This window comes from Neophocaena asiaeorientalis, unplaced genomic scaffold, assembly GCF_003031525.2.
Source record: "Neophocaena asiaeorientalis asiaeorientalis breed wild unplaced genomic scaffold, Neophocaena_asiaeorientalis_V1.1 scaffold202, whole genome shotgun sequence".
Taxonomy (NCBI): Eukaryota; Metazoa; Chordata; class Mammalia; order Artiodactyla; family Phocoenidae; genus Neophocaena; species Neophocaena asiaeorientalis.
In genome coordinates, this window is record NW_020172627.1 from 2,090,512 (window position 1) to 2,117,003 (window position 26,492).

Here is a 26,492-nt window from a genome sequence, read left to right on the forward strand (position 1 = left end):
GGAACTGGGCTGGGATGTTGCACTCTCTTGGATGATTTTCACACACACACCCCCACCCCCCGCCGCCGCCAAACCACCAGCAACATCTCTCCCCCTCCTCACTCTCAGCTTATTTTATTAAACTATGAATAACTGGAAAAGAAATTCCACCTGCATCAAACAAGTCTACCAAGCTATCTGTATCTGCCTACTCGCAATCCTTGTTCACCCATTTCTATTAGCGTATAAATATTTAAACAGAGAAACTTAACGCCCACATCTCTTACCTGCTGTTGTCCCATTCCCCTGCTCCTCTTTACAGCAAAAAGAAATACATCTACTTGCTGTCACCATTTACTATCTCTAAAATCAAGCTTGAAAAAAATAAATTAAAAAAATCAAGCTTGTATCCCCACCACTTTGTCTTAATTGCTCTGTTCTCAAGCTCTCAATGATCTGTAAACTGCCAAATCCAAAGGTCAATTTTCATTTTACTCAACTTCTCAGGACCAATGACACATGCATTTTCTTCTCCCTGAAACATTTTCTTCCTTTCGTCTTTAGGACTCCTCTGTTTTGTTTCTCCTCTTACCTCTGGCTGCTCCTAAATTTCCTTTGCTTATCTTCTAATCTCTGAAGTCTAATCTCCATATGACTAGCCTTTGGATCTCTCTTTTATTCCCCAGCAATTGTGCAATTAATGTCCTAGGTCAGCGACTTCCAGTGATTTTCAAACTGTAGGACAGAACCAGTATTCAGTTAAAAAAATCAGTTGAGTTGGGAGCAGAAGTTTTAAAAAACTGAACAGAATAAAGTGGAAGAGAAAGGGAAGGTAAATTTGCTTCTTGAAACTTTTAAGCTATATATTGATCAATACATGTATTTGGTCAGTATGGAAAATGTATTTTGTATTCTGGGTTGAGGTCAGAAGGTATCAGAGTTAGTGCTCTGTGTGAGCTCATCCAATCCCGTGGCTTTTAATACACTGACCACTGACCAATCAATTTTTATCTCTGTATGTCTCCCCAGAATTCCAGTGAGTCCTGGCTCACCCTAGCATTGCCTCCAGAGTACTGCCTAACCCACAGATCCTTCTGGATCTACAAAAGTTCTTTGCCACTTCCTACTGAAGGATGGCGGATTCCACATGCACGGATCAGCCAACTTTCTTTGCTTCCCAGATAAGGAACACCAATGGAGGATACTGTTCCTGCCTTCGTGGAACATCTGTTGCCAGAGGCAGCAGAAAAGGTTAACCAGGTTGTGGCAACTGGCCTTGTAACCTATTTTCCATAGTAAAAGATGAATGTTGCCGAAGATCCATCACTATATTTTGTACTCTTTGTAGTGCTGCATTCTAGGTGTGTTATAGAAATGAAGAGGATATTTGACCTTGTCCTATTGACGTGGAGGATATTTTGAGTCCACTGTTTTGACCCTGTCAATGTGCTCATGGATAGCTAAGTATGCAAAGTGATTGGAAATGTATGGTGGAGTGTGATTACCCAATAGATCACACCAGGACAACCTAAAAACTGGCATATCTGCAGGTATTTGCTCCCAATTCACTCATGAATTTAGTAAGAAATAATACAAATTATTTATTACACAGCTTATAATGAATATTATGGGAGAAATTGTCAGTGGCTGAGACTTTACTTCTACAAAGTTTGATCTAGGAAAACTACACTTGGTAGAAGTAGTCACTACAAACAAAGTGACAGAGCTATAATCAGGAAAGTTTGATGTGGACAAAAGCTTAATGCCAAATCAAATATTTACTTAGATGTGTTTGTATTTACATATACAAAGACTAATCATGGAAATGATAATAAAATATAATTTAAAATAAAAACTGGAAGTCCCATGAGCCCTCTTCACAGCCTTTCTATGATGGGGGAGATGGTAGGCTGTGGACCTTCATTCACATTAGGGAGCAAAAGTAAACAAAAGTGTTCATTAAGGCAAATCAAACCATTATTGCTTATTCCTCTGCTCTCCCTTTGTTTTCTAGCTTTGGGTAAAGAAGTATTTTCCATTTTTCTTTTCAAGTTCAACATCATAATGCCGGACCGAATTCCCTCCCCCTTCCAAAACAAGAATGATACATGCGGTTAGGCTCAGGGGTCACTAAAGGACGAAGCCGGTGGTGGGTCTTTCCTCTTCCTCGCCCGGGTTGATCAGGGCGCGCCGGCTGCAGCCCATGACCTGGGAGAGCAGAAAGACCGCGCCGACGCCGACGCCCGCCCCCACATCACCGTCGTCGCTGGGCAACGCCTCTGCCCCACCCCGGTCGAGCACGTGACGTGTGCATCACGTGACAGACCAGTCGGCGTCCTCCCGCGGAGGGTTGTAAACAGGCTTAGCGGTGGCCGAGCTGCAGCCCTGCTGCGTCCGCGTCTCCGGCATGCCCGAGGCGGGCGGGGGTTTCACAGGGGGTGTGGCTGCCCGTTGTGCGGTCCGCGACAGGTGGGCGGGTCGGGGGCGGCCGTCGAGGCCCGGGCCTCGCGCCGCCCTGGGCCGGGGCCCAGGCGCCTATCCGGCCGAAAGGCGGCAGCGACCCCGGGCCGTGGGCTCTTCCGCCCCGGTTTTCGAGGCTGCCCTTGGGCCGGGCTGAGCCGGGGGCCGCAGGAGCCATCGGGCGCTGAGGGCCTGGGGCTGCCAGCGTGGAGTCCCAGTTGAAGTCCTGCCCCCGACGGGCTTTGAGACCTTGGGCAAGTCAGCCCTCCCCTTGGCCTGAGTTTCCACATCTGTAAAATGAAAGGATGGACTAGGTGATTTCTGAGGATCTTACTCTTCCGACGTGTGTGATCTCGAGAGAGGCCTGTATACATTGGAAGCTGCCAGAGGGAAAGCATAGGTAGATATTTTGTCTTTTAATTGCTGAGTTTCTGTTTGACTTTCAGTTTTTCACCTGACACGATTTGGATTCTTGTTCACTACGGTGAAGTTTTTAATAGAAAACTTAGAGAAAGTCATAATGGTTTATGTTACTTTTTTTTCTCCCCCCAGGCTTTTAAAAATGCAACGGAACCTTTTTTCTTAAAACCTTGTTTGGAAGCCGAATTTGTCAAAATCAGAATCTTTATCTGCCATACTGTCTTCCTCCCCCCTCCCCGGCTCCCATACCCCTGAGAGAACTAGGTTTGGGAGAAAAGGAGGTCCTGTTTTATGTAGTGAGTGAACATAAACAGAATCTGAGGTGATGGTGTGTAGGCAAAAAGATTATAAGGAGGATTTTTTTTTTTTAAGTTAAGAGAAATACATAGTTTCCTCATTTGTTGTTTTTGAAGACTAGAGTTGGTAAGTTTACTAGAACTCACAGTTTGATATTAAAAGAGGAAAACCATATCCTTTGACAGCTTGTCTGCTTGGTGCTTCTGTGAGGTGTGTGAAAATCAGAGGTCGAATGGACCATGAGTGGAACCCAAGGTGACCTAGTGAAATATGTTTTCTCTTTTGAAAGCAAACTGACTTCCTTGATCTTTGGTTTAGGTAAGTCACTTCCTTCTTGGGGTCACGGTTTCTGCTACAAAGTGAGGAAATTGGATTGATTTTGGCTTCCCTTAGGGTTGCCAGATAAAATACAGGACACCCAGTTAAATATGAATTTTAGTAAACAGTGAATAAGTTTTTAGTATAAAGCGTAGGGCATGCTTTACTAAAAAGTCATTGTTGGGCTTCCCTGGTGGCGCAGTGGTTGAGAGTCCGCCTGCCGATGCAGGGAACACGGGTTGGTGCCCTGGTCCGGGAAGATCCTACATGTGGCGGAGCGGCTGGGCCCATGAGCCATGGCCGCTGAGCCTGTGCTCCGCAACGGGAGAGGCCACAACAGCGAGAGGCCTGCGTACTGCAAACAAAACAAAAAAAAGTCATTGTTTATCCGAAATTTAACTGGGCCGACTGCATTTTTATTTGCTAAATCTGGCAACCCTAGCTCCAACATTTTTGTCTTCTTTAAATTAGTTCCAGGAAGATATTATAGATGCATAGATGGGAGTGAATTCATTAAACCAGTCAAGACCCTTTGTTTGTTATCAGTAGCAGTGTCTAGTTCTTGAAGAACAGCTCTGTTTCACTTTGGTCCCTCCTGCCCCCGCTCCATGTAGCAGTTCTTTTTTGCTATAATCACATAATGTTTAGGTTTATACTCTTGGTGGTAAACAATTTAAATAACTGAAAGAAAAAAAAGTGGCCAAAATTTCTAAAAGTACCAAATTTGAGTCATGAAATGGCATATACTATTTTTTTTTCTAGAAAAGATACTTAACAAACTAAACTTATTCTTTAGTTATCTGATTGACTCAAGACATTTTCTAAAGCAGTGGACTGTTCTGATGGTAAATAATCCTACAGGAAGATCTTAGGCCTTTTGCTTTGGCCACCTGTGAGTATGGAAATGACCAGTGTATGCACTATAAACATTTAGTTTTAACTATTTATCAGTTTTGTCTTTGCTATATTTTGAAGATTTTCAATGTTGAAATTTTTTTGGGGGAGTGTAATTTTTAATTCTTCATTTTTGAGGATTTTTTTAAAAAAATTAGGCCTGATTTAGTTTCTTTGCTCAACTCACTCTGAAATCCCTGAATTTTCTAATTCATGGATTCATTTAACAGTCAACAGAAACAAAAAATCTGAGCGCCGCCTTTGAGCCAGGCTGATGTGATCAGTGTTGTAGTTTTTCAGGTGCTTATTCTGATAGAGGAGTTAAATCACATGCAATCAGGGAATAATGTGTTGAGGGTCTTGAAGTGATAGAAGTGCTACGGAAATTGAGAGGAGAATTAGTGCCCATCTGGTCATTAGATTGAATGGCAGAACTTCATGGAGGGGGTGGTATTTAATCCAGGTCATGGGGGTTAAGTTGGGGTTAGGAAGACAGGCTTAAAGACAGGTGGGAAGATGCAGGAAAGGGCAGGGGAAGCCATCTTCTCAGTTCTACAAAGCATATACTTCGTTGGATTGAAAATAGTTGACAATATTGTTTACGTGTAGTTTTTAATTCACTGTGAATGCGAGCCTGAATTCTCTAGTCTTGCTGCTCAGTTCCTACGGGAGACCTTTTCTCTGGGCCATTCGGTTTCTCCAGAGAATCATCTGTTCTCCCCCTGTGTATTAGTCTTGCTTTTCAAGTTGTATTCCGTAGACTGTTCACGTTGGTATCATCCTGGTGCTTGTGAGAGATGTAGAATCTCAGGCCACATCCCAGGTGTGCCTCGGAACAAGATGGTTTATACGCACAAGAAATGTTGAAAGCACCGGACTGTGCTGTGCTATGGCAACAGCACAATAGCAACAACAAAATATTTTTGTCATGAAAAGTCTAACACAAGTTGGATGTAACTCCTCCATCTGTAGCTATGCCATCTGGCTTCCAAGATGGCAGTGGAAGAGCTGAAGGATCTCAGTGAATGGTTTTAAAGGCCAGGCCTGCAAGTGGCTAACATTACTCTCACCATATTATATTGGTAAGGAATTAGTCACCTTACCTCTAACATAATTGCAAAGGAGGCTGGAAAATGTATTCTTCTAATTTGCCCGGGAACAGGGACCAGTGTAGTGGATAAGTAGCATTGACTCTGCTTCAGTTGGCCATTCTGGTCCCCAGACTGTTTCGTTCTCCCTCCCACATGTAGGGCATGCTAACCCCCTGTACAACCAGCCATTGCCTTCAGTTCAAAGTACAGGCATACCTTGGAGATATTGCGGGTTCAGTTCTAGACCAACGCAATAAAGCAAATATTGAGATAAAGCAAGTCACAATTTTTTTTTGGTTTCCCAGTGCACATAAAAGTTATGTTTATGCTATACTGTAATCTGGTAAGTGTGCAGTAACACTATGTCTAAAAAAGACAATGTACATACCTTAATTTTAAAATACTCTACCGTTAAAATGTGCTTATCATCATCTGAGCCCTCAGTGAGTCCTCATCTTTTTCCTGATGGAGGGTCTTGCCTTGATGTTGATGGCTGCTAACTGATCAGGGTGGGGTGAAGGTTGGGGTGGCTGTTGGAATTTCTTAAAGTAAGCCAGCAGTGAAGTTTGCCATATTGATTGATTCTTCCTTCCATGAGCCATTTCTCTGGTAGCATGCAGTGCAGTTTGATAAATTTCATGCACAGTAGAACTTCTTTCAAAGTTGGAGTCAGTCCTCTCAAACCTTGCCACTGCTTCATCAACTAAGTGTATGTAACATATTAAATCCTTTGTTGTCATTTCAGCAGTCTTCAACAGCATCTTCATCAGGAGTAGATTGCATCTCAAGAAACCACTTTCTTTGCTCATCCGTAAAAGCAACTCATCCACTAAAGTTTTATCAAGAGACTGCAGCAATTCAATCACATCTTCAGGCTCTACTTCTAATTCTTGTTCTTTTGCTGTTTCCACCACATCTGCAGTGACTTCTTCCACTGAAGTCTTGAACCCCTTAAGAACTCATCCATAAGGTTGGAATCAACTTCCAAACTACACTTAATTTTGATATTTGGAACTCTTCCCATGAATCATGAATGTTCTTAGTGATATCTAGAATGATGAGATCCTTTCCAGAAGGTTTTCAGTTTTACCCAGCTGTATCAGAGGAATACAGCTACAGCCTTCTGAGATGTATTTCTTAAATAATAAGACTTGAAAGTCAAAATTACTCCTTGATCCATGAGCTGCAGAATGGATGTGTTAATGGTCATGAAAACACCCATACAATAATCTCATTGTATATCTCACTCAGTGCTCTTGGGTAACCAAGTGCATTTTCAGTGAGCAGTAATATTTTGAAAGGAATCTTTTTTTCTGGGCATTGGGTCTCAACAGTGGGCTTAAAATATTTAGTGACATGTTGTGAAAAGATATGCTGTCACCCAGGCTTTGTTGGTCCATTTATAGAGTGCAGGCAGAGTAGACTTAGCATAATTCTTAGGGACCCTAGGAATTTCGTAAATGACCATTGGCTTCAACTTAAAGTCACCAGCTGCATTAGTCCCTAATGAGAGAGTGAGCCTATCCTTTGAAGTTTTGAAACCAGGCATTGACTTCTCTCTAGGTATGAAAGTCCTAGATGGTATCTTCTTCCAGTATAACACAGTTTCGTCTTCATTGAAAGTCTGTTGTTCAGTGTGACAACCTCATTAATCATTTTAGCTTGATCTTTTGGGTAACTTGCTGCAGCTTCTACATCAGCACTTGCTGCTTCCCCTTGCACTTTGATGTTATGGAGATGGCTTCCTTCCTTAAACCTCATGAACCAGCCTCTGCTAGATCCCGACTTTTCTTCTACAGCTTCCTGATCTTTCTCAGCCTTTATCAAATTGAAAAGAGTTAGGGCCTTCCTCTGGATTAGGCTTTGGCTTAAGAAAATGTTGTGACTGGTTTGATCTTCTATCTAGACCACTAAAACTTTCTCCATATCAGCAATAAGGATATTTCACTTTCTTATCATTCATGTGTTCACTGGAGCGGCATTTTTAATATTCTTCAAGAACTTTTCCTTTGCGTTCATAACTTGGCTAACTGGTGCAAGAGGCCTAGTTTTCAGCCAGTCTTGGCTTTCAACATGCCTTCCTTCTTAAGCTTAATCATTTCTAGCTTTTAATTTAAAGTGAGAGGACTCTTTGTTTCATTTAAACCATCCCTTCTCTTGAGGATTATTAACTGGACTACTTTCACTATTGTGTGTCTCAGGGAATAGGGAGGCTTGAAGAGAGGGAGAGAGACAGGAACAGCTGGTTTGTAGAGCAGTCAGAACATACACAACTTTTATTGATTAAGTTTGCCATCTCACATGGGCATGGTTCATGGCATCTAAAAATTAAAATAGTAACATCAGAGATTACACTGATCACAGATCACCGTAAAAATACAAGAATAGTGAAAAAGTTTGAACTATTTTAAGAATTACCAAAGTGTGACACAGAGGCACAGAGGACACAGAGTGAGCAAATGCTGTTGGAAAAATGGCGCCGATAGACTTGCTCAATGCAGGGTTGCCACAAACCTTTAATTCGTAAAAAATGCAATATCTGCTAAGTTCCAGTAAAATGAAGAACAATAAAATGAGGTATGCCTGTATGGGATCTCTGAGTGGTGCCAGGCTATCTTATCAGTTCCAGATAAGCCTTTCTTGTTCAAATGAATTAACAAAACACTATTTATTACCCTCCTCACCAAAGTATTATAATAAGGGCACAACATGACTAGTAAACAGTAGCATTTGGAAGGTGAAGCACAGACACACAGTATTTACTCTTCTGTAGCAGTTCTTTAATGTTTATGGACAGATAATAAAGGAAGGTTCCCTTCCCTGGAAGGGAAGGATGTTTCTTGATTGGACTCTGATTTTGTTCCCTGGGAGAAACACTCACATCCTTTTTTCTCCATGGCTCCAGGGAACATCCTTAGGGTTCTTCTTTTTCCATTATTTTTTTTGCTCACACCCTGTGTCCAGAATTGATGCTGTCCTGGGTATCATGCAGTTTGCCTGTTTGTAGAAGGTTGGACTCCCAGAGGTTGTTTTTAAGTCTTGAACAGACATTCCAAATCTGGGCCTGTTGTTTTTCTGCCAATACATTTCCTACAGAAACTTAGCAGACTCTTAATCCATATGCTTTCAGTCAATTCAGAGTACCAATAACCAAATAAATTTTTGATTTTTGCTAGAAACAGCCAATAATAACCAGCCTACACTGTAAAGTTTCATTTTCCAGTTTTTCCCCATACAGTTTTAAAGTCATCATGTGTGTGATTTGCCTTCTGAGTTACAGCCATCAACAGGTTTTGTAACCATTTTTCTACTGCATAAGGTGAATCATCATCTTTCCCTTCTCTGATATGAAATTCCTCATTGCGTACAGAGTGGTGACTAAGAAAAATGCAACTTGTTGAGGTTTTTGTTATGATAGCATCCCACTTCTGGTAGCGGTTTCTGTTGGAGAGGTGGCCAAGGAACTAGTTGTTTTATTTGTAGAAGTTTCTCTCTATTTTTAGCCAGTATTTTACTACTACTCAAAACCTGAGACCTGAGCTCTTTGGCATCCTATAGGCAAATTAGCTCATTTTGTATATTTATTATTTCACATTTTATTGTGGCTTTCTCCACTTTGCTAAATTAATTAGTATTCCCATATTTTCTGTCTTTAAAAAACAGTTGAAATCTTTTTTGTCTGCTTGGGTGCCATCTCTCCTCACTTGTGGCCTTGTGATTTATGTCTTTTTTTTCCCTTTTTCTTAAATTTAATTTTTCATTTTGAGATAACTGTAGGTTCATATGCAGTTGTAAGAAATAATGTAGAGGGATCCCATTTAACCTTTATACAGTTTTCTCCAAAGTTAACAGCTTGCAAAATTGTAGTACAATATCACAACTAGGATATTGACATCTTTATAGTTAAGATGCAGAATATGTCTGTCACCACAAGGATCCCTCATGTTCTTTTTTAAAAATAATTAATTAATTAATTTTGGGCTGCGTTGGGTCTTTGTTGCTGCGCGCGGGCTTTCTCTAGTTGCGGCGAGTGGGAGCTACTCTTCATTGCTGTGCACGGGCTTCTCATTGCAGTGGCTTCTCTGGTTGTGGAGCAAGGACTCTAGACTTCAGTAGTTGTGGCATGCAGGCTCAGTAGTTGTGGCTCGTGGGCTCCAGAGCGCAGGCTCGGTAGTTGTGGCGCACGGGCGTAGTTGCTCTGCGGCATGTGGGATCTTCTTGGGCCAGGGCTCAAACTCATGTCCCCTGCATTTTGGCAGGCAGATTCTTAACCATTGCGCCACCAGGGAAGTCCCCCTCATGTTGTTCTTTTATAACTAACCCCACTTCTCCCTGCTCCCACTGCCTTCTTAACCCCTGGCAACCACTAATCTGTTCTCCCATTTCTATAATTTTGTCTTTTCAAGGATATTATATAAATGGAATTATACATTATGTGATCTTTTTGGATTGGCTTTTCTCACTGAGCATAATTCTCTGGAGATTCATCATTGTTGTTTCATGTCCAAATAGTTCTTTTTTTATTCCTTTTATATTGCTGAATAGTATTCTGTGGTATGAATGTACCATAATTTGTTTAATCACTTACCTGCCAAAGGACATCTAGTTGAATAAAGCTATTATAAACATTTGTGTGCATGTTTTCCTGTAACCATATTACTTCATTTCTCTGGTTATAAAACTCCTGGAGTTGCTGGGCTGTATGATATTCACATGATATGTTTTAGGAAATTGCCCAAGTGTTTTCCAGAGTACCATTTTACATTCCTACCAATATGGAAAGGATGGTTCAATTTCTCCTTATCCTTGCCCACATTTTGCTATTGGCACCATTTTTAATTTTAGTCATTCTAGTAGATATGTAGTGATAACTTCATTGTGATTTTAATTTGCATTTCCCTAATGGCTGGTAAGGTTGAACGTATTTTCATGTGTTTATTTGCCACTTGTATATTCTCTCAGCAAAAGTCTCTTCATGTCTTTTGCCCATTTACTAATTGGATTTTTGTTGTTGTTGATTTCTAAGAGTTCTTTATATATTTTAGATACTAGTCCTTTGTCAGATATGTGGTTTGCAAATATTTTCTCCCACTCTGTGGCTGATCTTTTCACCCTTTGAAGAACAAAAGTTTTTTATATTTATGAAGTTCAATTTATAAACTTTTCCAATTGGGAATCAAGGCTTTGGTGTCAAGTTTAAGAACTCTGTCTAACTCTAAATCCTAAAGCTTTTTTTTTTTAATGCTTTTTCTCCCCTGAAAGCTTTTAGGTTATACATTTAAGTTCATGAACTATTTTGAGTTAATTTTTGTGTAAGGTGTTGAAACTTCATTTGAGGTTCATTCTTTTCCCCTTATTGCTCTGGCACCATTTGTTTAAAAGTTCTCTTTCCTTCACTGAATTGCTTAATTAAAAATCATTTTGGCATATTTGTGTGGGTCTATTCATGGGTTCTCTGTTCTTTTCCACTGAATTATATGTCTGTCTCTCTGCCAGTATCATGCAGTCTTGATAGTAGCTCTATAATAAGTCTTGAAATCAGTAGAGTGATTCTTCCCATTCTCTTCTTTTTTGAGTGTTTTAGGGGCTTCCCTGGTGGCGCAGTGGTTGAGAGTCCGCCTGCCGATGCAGGGGACGCGGGTTCGTGCCCCGGTCCGGGAAGATCCCACATGCCACGGAGCGGCTGGGCCCGTGAGCCATGGCCGCTGAGCCTGCGCGTCCGGAGCCTGTGCTCCGCAACGGGAGAGGCCACGGCAGTGAGAGGCCCGCATGCCGCAAAAAAAAAAAAAAGAGTGTTTTAGCTTTTCGCATATGCATTTAAAAATAGTCTTGTCTATGTCTACAAAAGTCTTTAAAAGATTTTGACAAGAACCTTTTTTTTTTTTTTTTTTTTTTTTTTTCAGGGAAGCCCTTGACAAGAATCTCGTTAAGCTTGTGTATTAATTAGGGAATAATAGACATTTTTACTTTGTTGACTCTTCCAGTCCATGAACGCAGGTATATGCATCTTAATTTATTAGTTTATTCTCTAATTTCTTTCATGAGCATTTTATAGTTTTCAGCATAAAAGATCTTTGTTACATTTACACCTAAGTATGCCGTATTTTTTCATGATTGTAAATGGTGTTGTATTTTTAATTTCCTTGTCCTTGTTTTCATTGTTTGTATTAGAAGTATGACTAATTTTTGTATGTTTATCTTATATACTACAACTTTGCTGAATTCACTTATTCTGCGAGTATTTTTTGTAGATTCCTTGGGACTTTCTGTGTCATCTGAAAATAGGTACAGTTTTCTTTCTTTCTAAGCTGCATGCCTTTTGTTTCTTTTCTTGCCTTACTCCATTGGCTAGAACTTCCAGCAGTATGTTGTAAATAAGAGTTGCCTTTTTCCCAGTCTTAGGGGCAAAGCAATTGTTTTCTTATCATTAAGTATAATATTAGGTGTAGGGTTTTTTTTTTGTAGGTGCTGTTTTTCAAGTTAAGGATGTTCTTTTTTATTCCTATTTTTCTGAGAGTTTTTTTTCTTAAATCGTGAATGGGTGTTGAATTCTGTCATATGCTTTTTCTTTGTTCATTGGAATCATATGATTTTATTCATTAGTCTCAACATAGTAGATTACATTGATTACTTTCCTTTTTTAAAAAAAATTTTATTGGAGTATAGTTGATTTATAATGTTGTGTTACTTTCTGCTGTACAGCAAAGTGAATCAGTTATACATATACATATATCCACTCTTTTTTAGATTCTTTGTCCATATAGGTCATTACAGAGTACTGAGTAGAGTTCCCTGTGATATACAGTAGGTCCTTATTAGTTATTTATTTTATATATTATAGTGTGTATATGTCAGTCCCAATCTCCCAATTTATCCCTCCCCCTGATTAATTTTCAAAAATTGAAAAAATTCTTACATCCTTGGAATAAGCCTCACTTGGTCATGGTTTATAATTCCTTTTATATTTGCTGAATTCTGTTTGCTAATATTTTAAGGATTCTTTTTTCTGTTTAGAGAACTTCCTGTAGCTTTTTCACCCTTTGGGGGTACATCTACTGGTGACACCGTCTCTTAGTTTACTTTTGTCTCAAATGTCTTGATGTCCCCTTCCTTTTTGAAGCATTCTTTTTTTCGGATATAAGGTTCTGAGTTGACAGTTCTTTTCTTTCAGTCCTTGAAAGGTGTTGTGTCTTTCCTTCTGGCCTCCCTGATTTTTCATGAAATATTTGCTGCCATTTAAATGATGTTTCCCCTGTAGGTAAGGTGTTATTTCTCTCTCACTGCTTTCAAGATATATATGTTTTTCTTTAGTTTTCAGAAGTTTGACTGTTCCATATCTTGCTGAGGATTTCTTTGAGTTTATCGTGTTTGAGGTTTGCTCAGAATCTTGAGTCTGTAAATACATCTTTTGCCAAATTTGGGAATCTTCAGCCATTATTTCAAGTACATTTTCAGCTCAGCTCTCTCTGATGACATGAATGTTAAATCTTTAGTTATAGACCCACAGGTGCCTGAGGTTCTGTTTATTTTTCTTTTTCAGTTTATTTTTCTCTTTGACATTCAGATTGGGTAGTTTCTATTGGTCTGTCTTCTGGTTCACTGTTTTTTTCTGTCCCCACCATTCTGGTGAGCCCGTCTCTTGGTTTTTGTATTTTGGTAATTGTATTTTTCAGTTCTGAAATTTCCTTTTGGCTCTTCTTTATACCTTTGCCGAGACTTTTTTTTTTTTTTTTTTTTTTTTTTTTTTTTTTAGCGCCATGTGGGATCTTCCCAGACCGGGGCACGAATCCGTGTCCCCTGCATCAGCAGGCGGACTCTCAACCACTGCACCACCAGGGAAGACCCGAGACTTTTTTTTTTTTAACCAAGACACAGCAGTGGTGGGGATGAAAGTCCCAGCTACCTACTCAGCCTCCTTTGATACCGTCCTGATGGGGATGTTGGGATGCTTTGTTACATCTTGGTGAGAGAAGATGTCTAGTCTACCCTTGGTCTTTGCTGGCATGGGTAGGGGTGTGGCCACAGGTTTTTTTTCCTGTGGTATTTGGCTGGAGTAGGGTGATTGTTTTCTCCTTTTTTTTTTTTTTTTGTCTTTCTAGGCTGACCCTTTCCTACTCCTTTGGTTATTAGAAAGAGCAGGCTTTTCTTGGGGCTTTTTTGTTTGTTTACACTTCTTGGTGTTTCTGGATTTACCAGTTCTTCAGCTCCAAGTTTGGATTATATGAGGCAAAAAGAAAACCCAGGAAATTGAACACCATGTCTTTCCTTGAATCCTGAGGTCCCTAGCTGGTATGCCTCCTCCTTTCTGCCTTTCAGAGTCTTGTATTATTTTTACTTATAATGTGCAGAGTTTTTACTTGTCCTTAGTGGAAAAATAGGGAAAAGTACATTAACTTCCCAGAAGTGTAAGCTGCTTCTTTTTAAAAAAATCCTTTTATTATCATTTTAATAGAGCCTTGGTGGAAGAGGAACTAAACCTAAGTATTCAGTCCACACCTTTATTACTTTTTAATATTTTATTTCATTTGTATGAGTTAGGCAGATTGAATATGTTATTTGCTCAGTGCTTGTATTGTTCATGGCACACAATCACGTGGAAGAGCCTTTGGAAATAATTGAGAGCATGAAGCTTTGCTTGGCTAAGGTTTCTCAAAAAGCTCCAAGCCATAATGAGTTCCTTCTGTGTTGCTCCCAGAAAGATTAGTTTGCTTCTTGGTGAATTTCTTTAGGGTAGTTGATGTAGAAGATGATACTTTAATACTGTAACCTAATTTTTAAGTTTAAATTACCTTTTTATTTTATGCCAGGAGGCTACATACTGTAAATCTTTAAATTTAACTTGATTTGTTAAAAATTAATTTAAATATGTTCTCAGGAAAGATATCTTTATATTAGATTATATCAAAGCATTAAAAATTTAAAGAATCACTGAAAGTCTTAAGTTTGTTAATTCAGTTGTGATAGTGTTAGGAATGTTCTAGTGCTTACCCAGATTGCATAGCAGTTAAGGATATGGCTCTGGAGCCAGCTTCAGTGCTTAATGATGACCTTGGGCCTGGATCTCTTCATCCATAAAGTGTGGATGATCACAGTTACACTACTTCATAAAGTGATGGTGATGATGTGAGTCGTTTTTAACTTATTAAAACTAAAAATATTTTTCTATTTTATCATAAAACTTTAAAAATGTCAATTCTATTAGTAACAGCATCTAATACAACTTTGAGATTAGACTTAAGAGATTAGACTTAAGAGTTAGGAAACCTGAGTTCCACCCCCAGCTTTCCTGAATAGCTGCTTGACTTTTGCCAAGCAGCCTTGCTTCATCCCTTTCTGCCTTATTTTACTCATTTATAAAAGTAGGGTTGAGTTTGAACTGGTTGATCTCTAAGATTCCTTCTCTTTCTTCCATTCATTTTTTGTCTCACTGAATCATAATTGAGCTAGTTATAACACAGTTCATGAGGAGAACACATTTTACAACCAGGAGAAGAAAAAGGATTCGGGTGGGGAGGGCAGGATAATTTTACAGAAACTTTTAAGTGCTGATACATTGAGAATAATTAAGTTTGTTTCACTCAATTCTAATCGAGGGCAAAACTAATGCCTGTGGATGGAAGGGTGGCGCTCTTGGAAAATCATCACTGGATGCTAAAACGTGTGGGTGAATATTCGATGAGGAACAGGATAAGGTGGCTCATCGAAATGGGCCACCTTAAGTGCTGGATGCTTCCTAACACTGAAAGGACAAAAGTCAAGGTCAGACTGACAAATGATAGAGTCAGGTCGAGATTATTTAAATCTCAGCCAGGGATGGTGCTGGATGACTTCTCTAACTTTCTGGCCTCCCATGGGTAGAAATCATGACATGATAAAGTTGTTAAAATAATCAAGAAAAAACATATTGTAATGTGACACAGAGGTCACTAACTTTAACTGAATTATAATAATGACAATTCATATAATAAATTCCTTTTTATTTGCAGTTTGTTTTTGGTTGAAGTGCAGACTGAGTACTTTTTGTTCTCAGTTTTGAAAATGTTGCTTCTCTTAACTCTTACGTGGTTTTTGATGATTCATGTGGGGAAAGGAGCACTATTACTTTCTTCTTTTTGAATGACCTTTGATTTTTTTTTAATGTCTTTGTTGGAGTATAATTGCTTTACAAGGTTGTGTTAGTTTCTGCTGTATGACACAGTGAATCAGCTATACATATACATGTATCCCCACAGCTCTTCCTCCTGCGTCTGCCTCCCACCCTCCCTATCCCACCCCTCTAGGTGGTCACTAAGCACCGAGCTGATCTCCCTGTGCTATGCAGCTGCTTCCCACTAGCTATCTATTTTACATTTGGTAGTGTATATATGTCCATGCCACTCCCTTCGTCCCAGCTTACCCTTCCCCCTCCCCGTGTCCTCAAGTCCATTCTCTACGTCTGCGTCTTTATTCCTGTCCTGCCCCTAGGTTCTTCAGAACCATTTTTATTTTTAGATTCCATATATATGTGTTAGCATACGGTGTTTGAATGCGTGCCACTTTTCTTTTAAGCTAAGCTGGGAACTGTGAGTTTGGGTTCTTAGGTCCTTGAGATATGCAGCTAAATTTGTCATCAGCTATGTGGGTGCATTGCCAACTTCTCTGGAGATGTTTACCAGTCTGGGCAATTTTGATAGTATTATCTTCTTACAGTTTCTGCTGTGAGGCAGTCTTTGAAGAAATATATGATATGTGGCAGAGCAAGCCGTTGGGGAGAAAAAGGTATTCTTATTACTTTTATTAAATTATAATGTTCTTGTTCCCAGCTCCTGCGGTAGAATTTTGGTCCAAAGGAACAACTATCTCATCCTGCCTTAGCATCTGGTTGAGGAGGTTGTGTGTGTGTGTGTGTGTGTGTGTGTGTGTGTGTGTGTGTGTGTGTGTTTATTTCCTAAAATACTTCAGGTCTCCTTTACGCACTCTGTGTCCTGGTCTGCAGCGCTGCTGACATTTGTGTGTGGGTAGTTTGTCGTGGGAGCTGTCTGGTGCAGTTTAGAATGTTTAGCAGCTTTCTTGGCCTCTTCACACTAGATGCCAGTAGCCTCCCGGCAGTTCTGGCAACGAGAAATACCTCTAAGACATTGCCAAAAGTCTCCTGGGGGGCAAAATCACCCTGGTTGAAAACCACTGACTTACGAATGCCTCTCAGCCAGCCCCCTGCCACAGTTGTGACCATCCTACTCCCATCTGGTTTCTCCATGTTGCCAGCCTTGGTCACAGCCTCTTCCTCCTAATTGTGCTCTGCTCAGGTAGTTAGGTGGAAAGTTGCCAAGTGGAAGGTGGAATCAGTGGGGAATAGGGCTGGAGTCAGGTGTGGCCCTGGGTAGTGGCTGAGCACTGCAACATGCAGATGGGTGTGTTTTTTGGTGGCAGCTAATGATTAGACTTAAAAACAAATGTTCTTTGACATGAAACTGAGCTGACAATGACACCGGTGGTCCTAGCGTACAACACTAATCAGGTATGTGATGTCTTCATGTTGTCTGAAGCCTGCCTTGGGAGTCTGGAGTTTCAAAAGAAAGCTCTTTTCCCCTCAATGTTTTTATTTGAAAGAAGCAAAGAAAAGAGAAACTGCATCTTGGTGAACTTCCTTATTCAATTTAGATTTCCATTTTGAGGTGACTTTAGTAGCTAGAGTCAGTAATTTTTTTACATGTATGAAATGAGGTGGAGGAATTTGTAAATATGAAGCATCAAGTGTTTAATGAGTGCATCTGGGGGGGTGGTGCCACGACCTCAAGAAATGCTCAGAGTGCCGAGGGAGTGAGACAAGGTAATTGCAAATGATACCACCATGTAAGGAATGGTAGCTCTGTCTTGGGTGGGGGCAGGTGGTGAGGGGTGGGCAAGGAGAGATCTCACAGATAAACTCGAGACTGGAACAGGTGTTCACAGTCCTTGTTTTATTCATTTTCAAACAATCAATTTTCATTATTAGTACTTTTTTCTAGGCTTTACTGATGGTTTTTTATCTAATCAAGGTCATCCTGAATGCCCATTTTTATAAGTTTTATTCTCTTAACATTCATTGCATGACATTTTCCATTTTTAGCAACTCTTAAGGACTGCATGTTGCATTTTATGGTTATATCCCAATTTATTTAACCATTTCCCTGTTGCTTAACATATAGCTTATTTTAAAGAACTTTGCTACTGTAAATATCCTTTGATGAGTAACTTTGGGCATACGTTTGAATCCACAGTTCAGATGATTTCTTTTTTTTTTCCTTGCGGTACGCGGGCCTCTCACTGTTGTGGCCTCTCCCGTTGCGGAGCACAGCCTCCGGACGCGCAGGCTCAGCGGCCATGGCTCACGGGCCCAGCTGCTCCGCGGCACGTGGAATCCTCCCGGACCGGAGCACGAACCCGTGTCCCCTGCATCGGCAGGCGGACTCCCAACCACTGCGCCACCAGGGAAGCCCCAGATGATTTCTTTAGGACAGTGTCATGAACCTGGGTGAAGTGGTATGGATATTTTTAAGGCTCTTGGCTTATATTGCTGAACTGCATTGCTGAAAGTTCCTAATTAACATTCCCACTAGCAGGGTGTTGAGTGGCCATTTTAGGGCATTCTTGCCAATGTTGAGTGTTTTAAAAAAGAAAATAACTGACTTAACAGGTGGAAGACATCTCATTGTCATCTTCCTTTGCCTGTTTAAATTATTAATGAAGTTTATTTTTTGTTGTTGCTGTTTTTCTTTTTCCTTTAAAAGTACATTAGGCTCTTTTGCGAATTGGCTGTACATGTTGTTTTCCCATTAATCTTTTGGGGTGTTACTCCTTTTCTTCTGATTCCTTTATAAAATTTATTTATATGTTGAAGGAAGTGACCTTTTCTGTCGTGTTTGGCGAAACACTGTTCCAATTTTATGATTACGTCTTTTGCTTTATGTGTGACTTTTAATTTTGATATGATTTCAAATTTAGAGAAGGAGTGTAAGAGTACAAAGAGTTACCATATATCCTTTACTAAGATTCACCAATTGTTATAAATTTACCCCATTAGCTTTATCACTCTCTCTCTATGCATATATAAATGCATTTTTTTCTGATTCATTTGAGTCTACGTTGTGTATACCCTAAGACCTGGGGCGTTCTGTTATATGAGCATAGTAAAATTTAATAATTAATACAGTACTGTTGTCTAACTCACAGTTCATATAGCATTTTCAACAGTTGTCCCTATAATGTCCTTTATTGCTCTTGTGTTTTCTCTGTCCAGTGTCCAATCCAGAATCATGCTGAATTTAGTTGTCATGTTTATTTAGTCTCTTTTGATTTGGAATAGTTCCTCAACCTGTCTTTGTCATTCTTGATATTAACATTTTTGAAGACTGTGGACCAGTTTTTTTGGGGTTTTTTTCCTAGAATATCCCTCAATTTGCATTTGTCTGAAGTTTCCGCATGGTTAGAGTCAGGTTATACATTGTAGATGGAATAACACAAAAGTGATTTTTATTGTTCTCAGTGCAAGACAGTTTAGAGCCACCTGACGTTAGTTTGTTCCAGTATTGGTGATAACTTTGGACCCTTGGAGAAGTTGATATTTGCCAGATTTCTCTACTGCCAAGATACAGATTTTCCCTTTGAAGTTAATAACTATTAACACTATATAAATATCCTGTTCCTCATCGAATATTCACCCACACGTTTTAGTATCCAGTGATGATTTTCCAACTCCATACTTCCTTCTGTATTTATTAGTTGGTGTTCTGCTGTAAAGAAGAGCTCCACACCCTTTATTTATTTGATTATTTATTTGAATTATTCATAGATCTGTTCTTATTTAGTGGCCTATGATTCATTACTCTAATTATTTTGATAATTGTCCCAGACTTAGTCAGTGTGAATCCTTTCAAGCTGGCTTCTGTCTCCTTTTTATATGTCACCATAATTCTTTGAACATTTTTTTGCTTTCTGATGCAACAAGGTGCTCTGGGCTCATTTTATGTGCCTCAGCCCTCAAATCAGCTTTTCTCCAGGGAGCCTTGTTCCTGTTAGTGGGGAACAAGATCTGGGTGCATGTTGGGTACAACTAGCGTGTCATTACTTCTACTCCCTTTCTGTGGACAGAGCTAAGATATGTTTGTGTGTGTATGTAAGACACACATGCACATGCACAGATATATCTGCATTTTTTACTTATATATATTAAAAACTGTGATTTTGTATTGATACTACTAATGTTAATCCAACACCACGGGGAGACATTCTGGTGTCCCTCCTTATGTTGAATTTTGTCATGTGCTTTTGCATCTTGCTTACACACAGGGTGTAAAGGTATTCTCCTATGTTTATTTCTAGGAGTTTTATAGTTTGGGCTTTTAGGTTAAAATTAAGAGGTACAAACTTTCAATTGCGAAATAAATGACTCACAGGTATGAAATATACAGTGTGGGGAATATAATCAGTAATTATATAATATCTTTGTGTGGTGACAGATGACAACTACACTTACCATGGTGATCATTTTGAAATGTATAGAAATATTGAATCACTGTGTTGGGTACCAGGAGCCAACATAGGGTTGTAGGTCAATTATACTTCAAAAACAAGTTCATAGAAAAACTCGTAGAAAACAAACTCATAGAAAAAGAGATGAGATTTGTTGCTATTGGAGGCGGGGGTGGGGGAAAAATTGGATGAAGATAGTCAAAAGGTACAAACACTCATGTATAAGATAAATAAGTACTAGGGATGTGATGTACAACATGATAAATACAATTAACACTCCTCTGTGTTATATATGAAAGTTGTTAAGAGAGTAAATCCTAAGAGTTCTCATCACACGGGAAAAATATATTTTTCTATTTCTTTAATGTTGTTATCTGTGTGAGGTGGTAGATGTTCACTAAACTTATTGTCATTTTATGATGTATGTAAGTCAAATCATTATGTTGTACACCTTAAACTTACACAGTGCTGTATGTCAATTATATCTCAATAAGACTGGAAGGAAAAAATAGATGTGTGTACTGAACTAAACTTTTGAAGTTTACTGTCTCATGAAAATTTGCTGCTTTGAAACTGGCTTGGAAAAATAACATATTAAAAATAAAAGTCAGAGCATGGAACTTTTTCTGTTTTGAAGTCAGAAGACTGTTCTTCAAAATAAATGCATCAGAAAATTTAAAAAAAGATCTATGATCCATCTCAAATTATTTTTTGTTCATGATGTCAGATTAAGGGTTAAAGTTTATCTTTTTTTCTACATGGATATCCAGTTGTTCCAGCACTATTTGTTGAAAAGGATTTCCATTCCTTATTGAATTGCTTTGATGCCTCTTTTGAAAGTCGGTTGACCATGTAAGTGTGAGTCTATTCCTGGACTCTCTGTTGTGATATGTTTGTCTGTCCTTAGGCCAGGACCATACTTTGATGATTACTGTGGCTTTATAATAAGTCTTGAAGTGTAGGTAAGTCCTTCAACTTATTTTTTTTGAAAATTGTTTTGGCTGTTTTAGATCCTTCGCATTTTCCTATACATTTTAGAATCAAATGGCCAATTTCTACAAAAACATCTGGTAGGAATATGAATGGACTTCTCATTTGGGCAGAATCAACATCTTTATAGTAGTGAATTTTCCAAATTACAAACAAGGTGTATGTCTCTGTACAGTTAGATATTTAATTTCTCTCAGCAGTGTTTTGTAGGTTTCAGTATATGAGACATGCGTGTCTTTCATTAAGATTATTCATAATTAATCTTCTCTTTGACATTAAGATAAATTTTTAAAATTTCACTTTCATTTTGTTGCTATTATGTAGAAATACATTTGGATTTTGTGAAATGACCTTGCATCCTGCAGCCTTGCTAAATTGACTTAATCTGGCTAGACTAATTTAGATTTCCTAGAAATTTCTATGTTAGTAATTATGTACTCTGTGAAAAGAAACAGTTTTATACCTTCCTTTCCAATTTTTAGGCCTTATGTTTCTTTTCCTTGCCATATTACACTGGCTAGGACCTTCTGTCCAGTTGTTGAATACGAGTGGTAAGAGTGGGCATTCTTGTCTTGCTGCCAATCAAGTGGGGAGGGCCTCAAGATTTCACTATTAAGTATGTTATTTGCTGTAGATTTATATGATTGAGGAAATTTCTCTGTTTCTAGTGTGCTGAGGGTTTTTATTTTTTAGGCTCAGAATGGATGTTGATTTTTGGCAAGTGCTTTTGTTGCATCTGTTATTATGTTACATGACACTGACTTTGAGATGTTAATCCAACTTTATATTCCTGGGATAAACCCCACTTGGTCATGATATATTACTCTTTTTTAAGTTGCCAATTTTTCCGTTAGTTCGCCAAGGATGTTTTCATCTGGGTTCATGAACTATGTTCATGATTTGTAGTTTTTTGTAATTTTTTTTGATTTTGTTTATAGGTTTATGCAGAGCATCTAAAATGAGCTGGGAATTGTTCTCTTCCTTATTGTTTGATAGAATTCGCCAATGAAACCATCTGAGCTTTGAGTTTTCTTTTCCCAGAAGGGTATACTAACCAGTTCAATTTGTTTAATAGATATATGGCTATTCAGGTTTTTAAAATTTCAGCTTGTGTCAGTTGTGGAAAGTTGTGTTTCTCTTTTTCCATTCTCTTTACTTTAGACCTGTGTCTTTATATTCAAAGTGTATCTCTTGTAGGGTATGGTTGGGTCTTGGTTTTTGTGTTTTTTGTTTTTCTTTCTCCCCATTCTGACAAGCTCTACTTTTTAATTGGAATATTTAGTCCTTTTATATGTAATATGTTGAATACTTACTGATACACAGTTGATTCTCATTATTCATGGATTATATATCTGCAAATTTGCCTACTCACTAAAACTTAATTCTGATCCTAATGTCAGTGCTCACAATGCTCTTAAGGTCATTCACGGACATGCACAGAACAGTGAGATTTTGAGTCATCTAGTATGCAGGCTCCCAACTGAGGTTGAAAAGTCGAACTCTGCCTTCTCGTTTCATTTCTCATACTGTAAACATGTGTCCTTTTTGTGATCTATTCAGTGCCATGTTTTTCACATTTTTGTGCTTTTTTGTATATTATATCACTGTTTAAAACTACCCCTAAGTGTAGTGCTGAGGTGCTGTCTAGTGTTTCTAAGTAAAGAAGGCTGTAATATGCCTTACAGAGAAAATAGGCATGTTATTAGATAAACCTCCTTCAGGCAGGAGTTAAAGTGCTGTTGGTCATGAGTTCAGTGTTAATGGATGGACAAAATATATTTGCTAAATAAGGTGTCTTTAAACAGAAACAAACATAAAACAACGTTATGTATTGATGGTTGACTAAAGTGTTGTGACCAGAGGCTCCCAGGAACCTAACCTTGTATTTCCCCTAGGAGCAATGGTTCTGTATTCACTAATTCCACGCTCGTGGCAACTTTATAGAACATAACTGTGCACATTGAGAACTGGCTGTAGTTAGGTTTAGATCTTTCTTTTTTTCTTTATCTGTTACTCTTTTATTCCATTACTCTATTGACTTTTATCATGTTCCATTTAATAACTTTTTTTTAGTGGTTGCATTTGCAATTGCAGCGTGCATCCTTAACTTATTTCCAGTCTTTCCTACTCTTAGAGTTAATATTTTACCGATTCTTTTAAAAAAGAAGCACCTTGCAACAATATAATTCCATTCCCATCACGTTCATTGTGCTATTGTTTTCATATATTTTACATAACCCTTCATTGTACCCTAATGTTACACTTCCTGCATTAAACAGCTGGCAATTGTACCCTAATGTTACACTTCCTGCATTAAACAGCCGGCACCTTCTAAAGAAATTGAGGAGAAAATGATAGTTCTTCTTTTACCCGCATATTTTCCATCTCTGGTACCCTTCATTTCTTTTTGTAGATTCTAGTTTTTATCAGGTGTCATTTGCTGGGAATGAATTTCCTTAGTTTTTGTTTATCTGGACATCTTTATTTTGCTTAATTTTTGGAGAATATTTTTGCTGCATATGGAATTCTTTCAGCATTATAGATGTCATTTCATTGCTTTTTGGCTCCTTTTTTCTGACAGAAAGTGGTCATTCATATTGTTGTTACTGTTATTGTTGTCATTGTTATTATTTCTTTCTAGGTGCTCTCAAGATTTCTCTCTTCATTTTTGGTTTTCAGCAGTTTATGATGCTCAGGTGCAGTTCTGTTTATATTGATCCTACTTACGGTTCACTGAGTTTCTTGGATTTATAAGTCAGTGTTTTTCATCAGATTTGGGAGGTTTTTGGCTATTGTACCTTCAAATACTTTTTCTGCTCCAATTTCACTCTCTTCCCCATCTATATCTCCAATTATATATATGTTACACTGCTTGGTATTATCTCACAGGTTTGTGAGAGTGTGTTCATTCTTCTACAGTCTTTTTTTTCCTCTATTTTTCAGCCTGGATAATTTATATTGGTCTGTTTTCCAGTTCTCTAACTCTTTCATCATCTCCAATCTACTATTAAGATCATCCATTAAGTTTTCATTCTTTTCAGTTCTAGGATTTCTGTTTAGTTCTGTTTCATAATTTTCATTTCTCAGTTGAGATTTCCGTTCCTTGAGACCATGTTTTCTCAGCTTTGTCTCACAGTGGGTAACAGATGATATGGGCCTATTTATTATTATTATTATTAGAGCTATTCCTGTTTTCTTTTGGTTAATACTTAATATTTTTAATCCTTTCATTTTCAACTTTTTGTGTTATTATTCATTGCGTATGTCTTAAGCAGTATATAACTGGAGCTGTTTATATTTTATAAAATAATCTTATAATCTGTCTTTTACTTGGCAATTTTAATTAATTTATGTATATTATGATTATTGATGTATTTGCAGTGATGCCTGTTCATTTTCTTTGTATTTTCTGTTTGTACTTTTCTGTGCCCCTTTTTTTCTCTTTTCTTGTTTGTTCTCCTTTAAAAAAAAATAAGGTTTTTGCAGTTATTTTTTTCTTATGATGCTTTCCCTCTGTATTAATTTGGGAGTTTTTTCATGGTTTATTCTTGAGATACTACCATAGACTTCTTTTTTAATTATTATTTTTTTAATTTTAGTGAGATTTTTTTTATACAGCAGGTTCTTATTAGTTATCTATTTTATACATATTAGTGTATAGATGTCAATCCCAATCTCCCAATTCATCCCACCCCCCCACCCCACTCCCCCCCCCCCACTTTCCCCCCTTGGTGTCCATACGTTTGTTCTCTACATCTGTGTCTGTTTCTGCCTTGCAAACTGGTTCATCTGTACCATTTTTCTAGATTCCACATATATGAATTAATATACGATATTTGTTTTTCTCTTTCTGACTTTCTTCACTCTGTATGACAGTCTCTAGGTCCATCCACATCTCTACAAATGATCCAATTTTGTTGCTTTTTATGGCTGAGTAATATTCCGTTGTATATATGTACCACATCTTCTTTATCCATTCGTCTGTCGATGGGCATTTAGGTTGCTTCCGTGACCTGCTATTGTAAATAGTGCTGCAGTGAATATTGGGGTGCATGTGTCTTTTTGAATTATGGTTTTCTCTGGGTATATGCCCAGTAATGGGATTGCTGGGTCATATACCATAGACTTTTAAGTTAACAAAACTGAAAGTTATCAATATCTTAATTGCCCCCCAAGAAATACAAATACTTAAAAATGTTTTAACTCTAGTGACCACTCCTCCCTCGCTTAAGCATTTTGGTTTTTCAGATTTCAATTTTTTTCGTTTAAACCCACGAATTGCAAGCTAATATTATTTTTAGCATGAGAATTGTTTGTTTACATTTATTTACTTCCATGTTTACCAGTACTTGTATATCATTTCTTCTGTCATCTCGGATCTCATTTTTGAGATTTTTTTTACTTTTCTGTGACATAGTTTCTCAGAGTGTCTTTATTGAAAGAATGCTGGCAATAAACTCTTTCTGCTACTTTTTATTCTTTATTTCATCTTCATTCTTGAAGTATAGTTTTGCTGGACATACAATACTAGATGACAGCTACATTTTCTCTGTATTTTGAAGATAATATTCTACTGTCTTCTGGCTTTTGTTGTTACTGGTGAGAATTCTCTAGTCAAATCTAATTGTAATCTGTTCTTTTTCTCTTTGGCTGTTTTGAAATCTCTTCTTTGGCTTTATTTTGCAGTTTACTACAATGCGTCTAGGTGTTCAGTTCTTTTTGTTTATACTAGTTGGTATACATTGTGTTTCTTGAATCTTGATCCAAATTTTTTGTCCATTTTTGAAAATTCTCAGCTCTTATCTCTTCAAATATTGTTTCTGTTATTGGTTATTTCTGGTGATTGTCACTCTTAGAGATATATTTCTTCGTGTATATGGTAAATTTTGATCTGAGCTTTTTTTTTTTTTTTTTCAGATTTAATCTGTGAGAGTCCACAGGACCTCAGTTGAAGATAGTTTCCTCATGAGGCCATTTGAATATGAATTCTGCCAGGAAATAGGGTGCACTTTTGTCCTGGATAACATTATCCACTTTTCAGAGTACCAGTACTTAAGTACTCATTACAGGCACATTTTATTCACCTGGCCTTGTGAGGGGAAAGGGGTTCTAGTAATTTCTTGATTGGCTTATCTGTTATCCTCCTGGTTCTAACTTTACCTTCACTTCTCAGTCCTTCTGGAGCTATCCAATGTTGTCAATTCCTCAGCCTTTTGCAGGAGTTCTGCAGTGTCATTATCACCCATGCCACTCTCAGTTTTGTGACTAACAGCTGGCTTCCTGTGCTTCCAAATCCTTGAACTTTCATTGTGCTACAGAGTCTTTTTGAGAAGTGTCTTTAACTCTATTTACAACTCCCTTGTTTTATGCAGTGTAGTGTGAATGACAGATACCGTGTTCTCCAATCCACATTGTGTTCTCATGCTCTATGGCTTTCTTTGGATTAAACTCAGGCTGTTGCTTTAGAATGAATCGTGCCCTGCCCCCTGTCCTCCCACCTTTTTGAGAGTTCCCAGACTTTTTTGTAAACTGGCCTTTAGCAGGACTGACCCT

The 26,492-nt window shown here is 38.3% G+C and overlaps 1 protein-coding gene across 6 annotated transcripts in view; it reads left to right on the forward strand.

Annotated features, from left to right (window-relative positions):
- The first annotated feature begins 2,453 nt into the window (after positions 1–2,453).
- Positions 2,454–26,492, forward strand: part of MARCHF8 (membrane associated ring-CH-type finger 8) — a 109,869-nt gene continuing 85,830 nt past the window's right edge. The window contains exons 1-3 of one of the 6 annotated variants that reach the window (XM_024739119.1): positions 2,454–2,839; positions 3,342–3,474; positions 6,205–6,429. The gene's annotated coding sequence lies outside the window, so the exon portion shown is untranslated. Of the gene's footprint in view, positions 2,840–3,341; positions 3,475–6,204; positions 6,430–16,148; positions 16,218–16,814; positions 16,957–26,492 lie in introns of those variants that run through there. The other 5 variants (XM_024739120.1, XM_024739121.1, XM_024739118.1 and 2 more) reach the window with 5 other exon arrangements.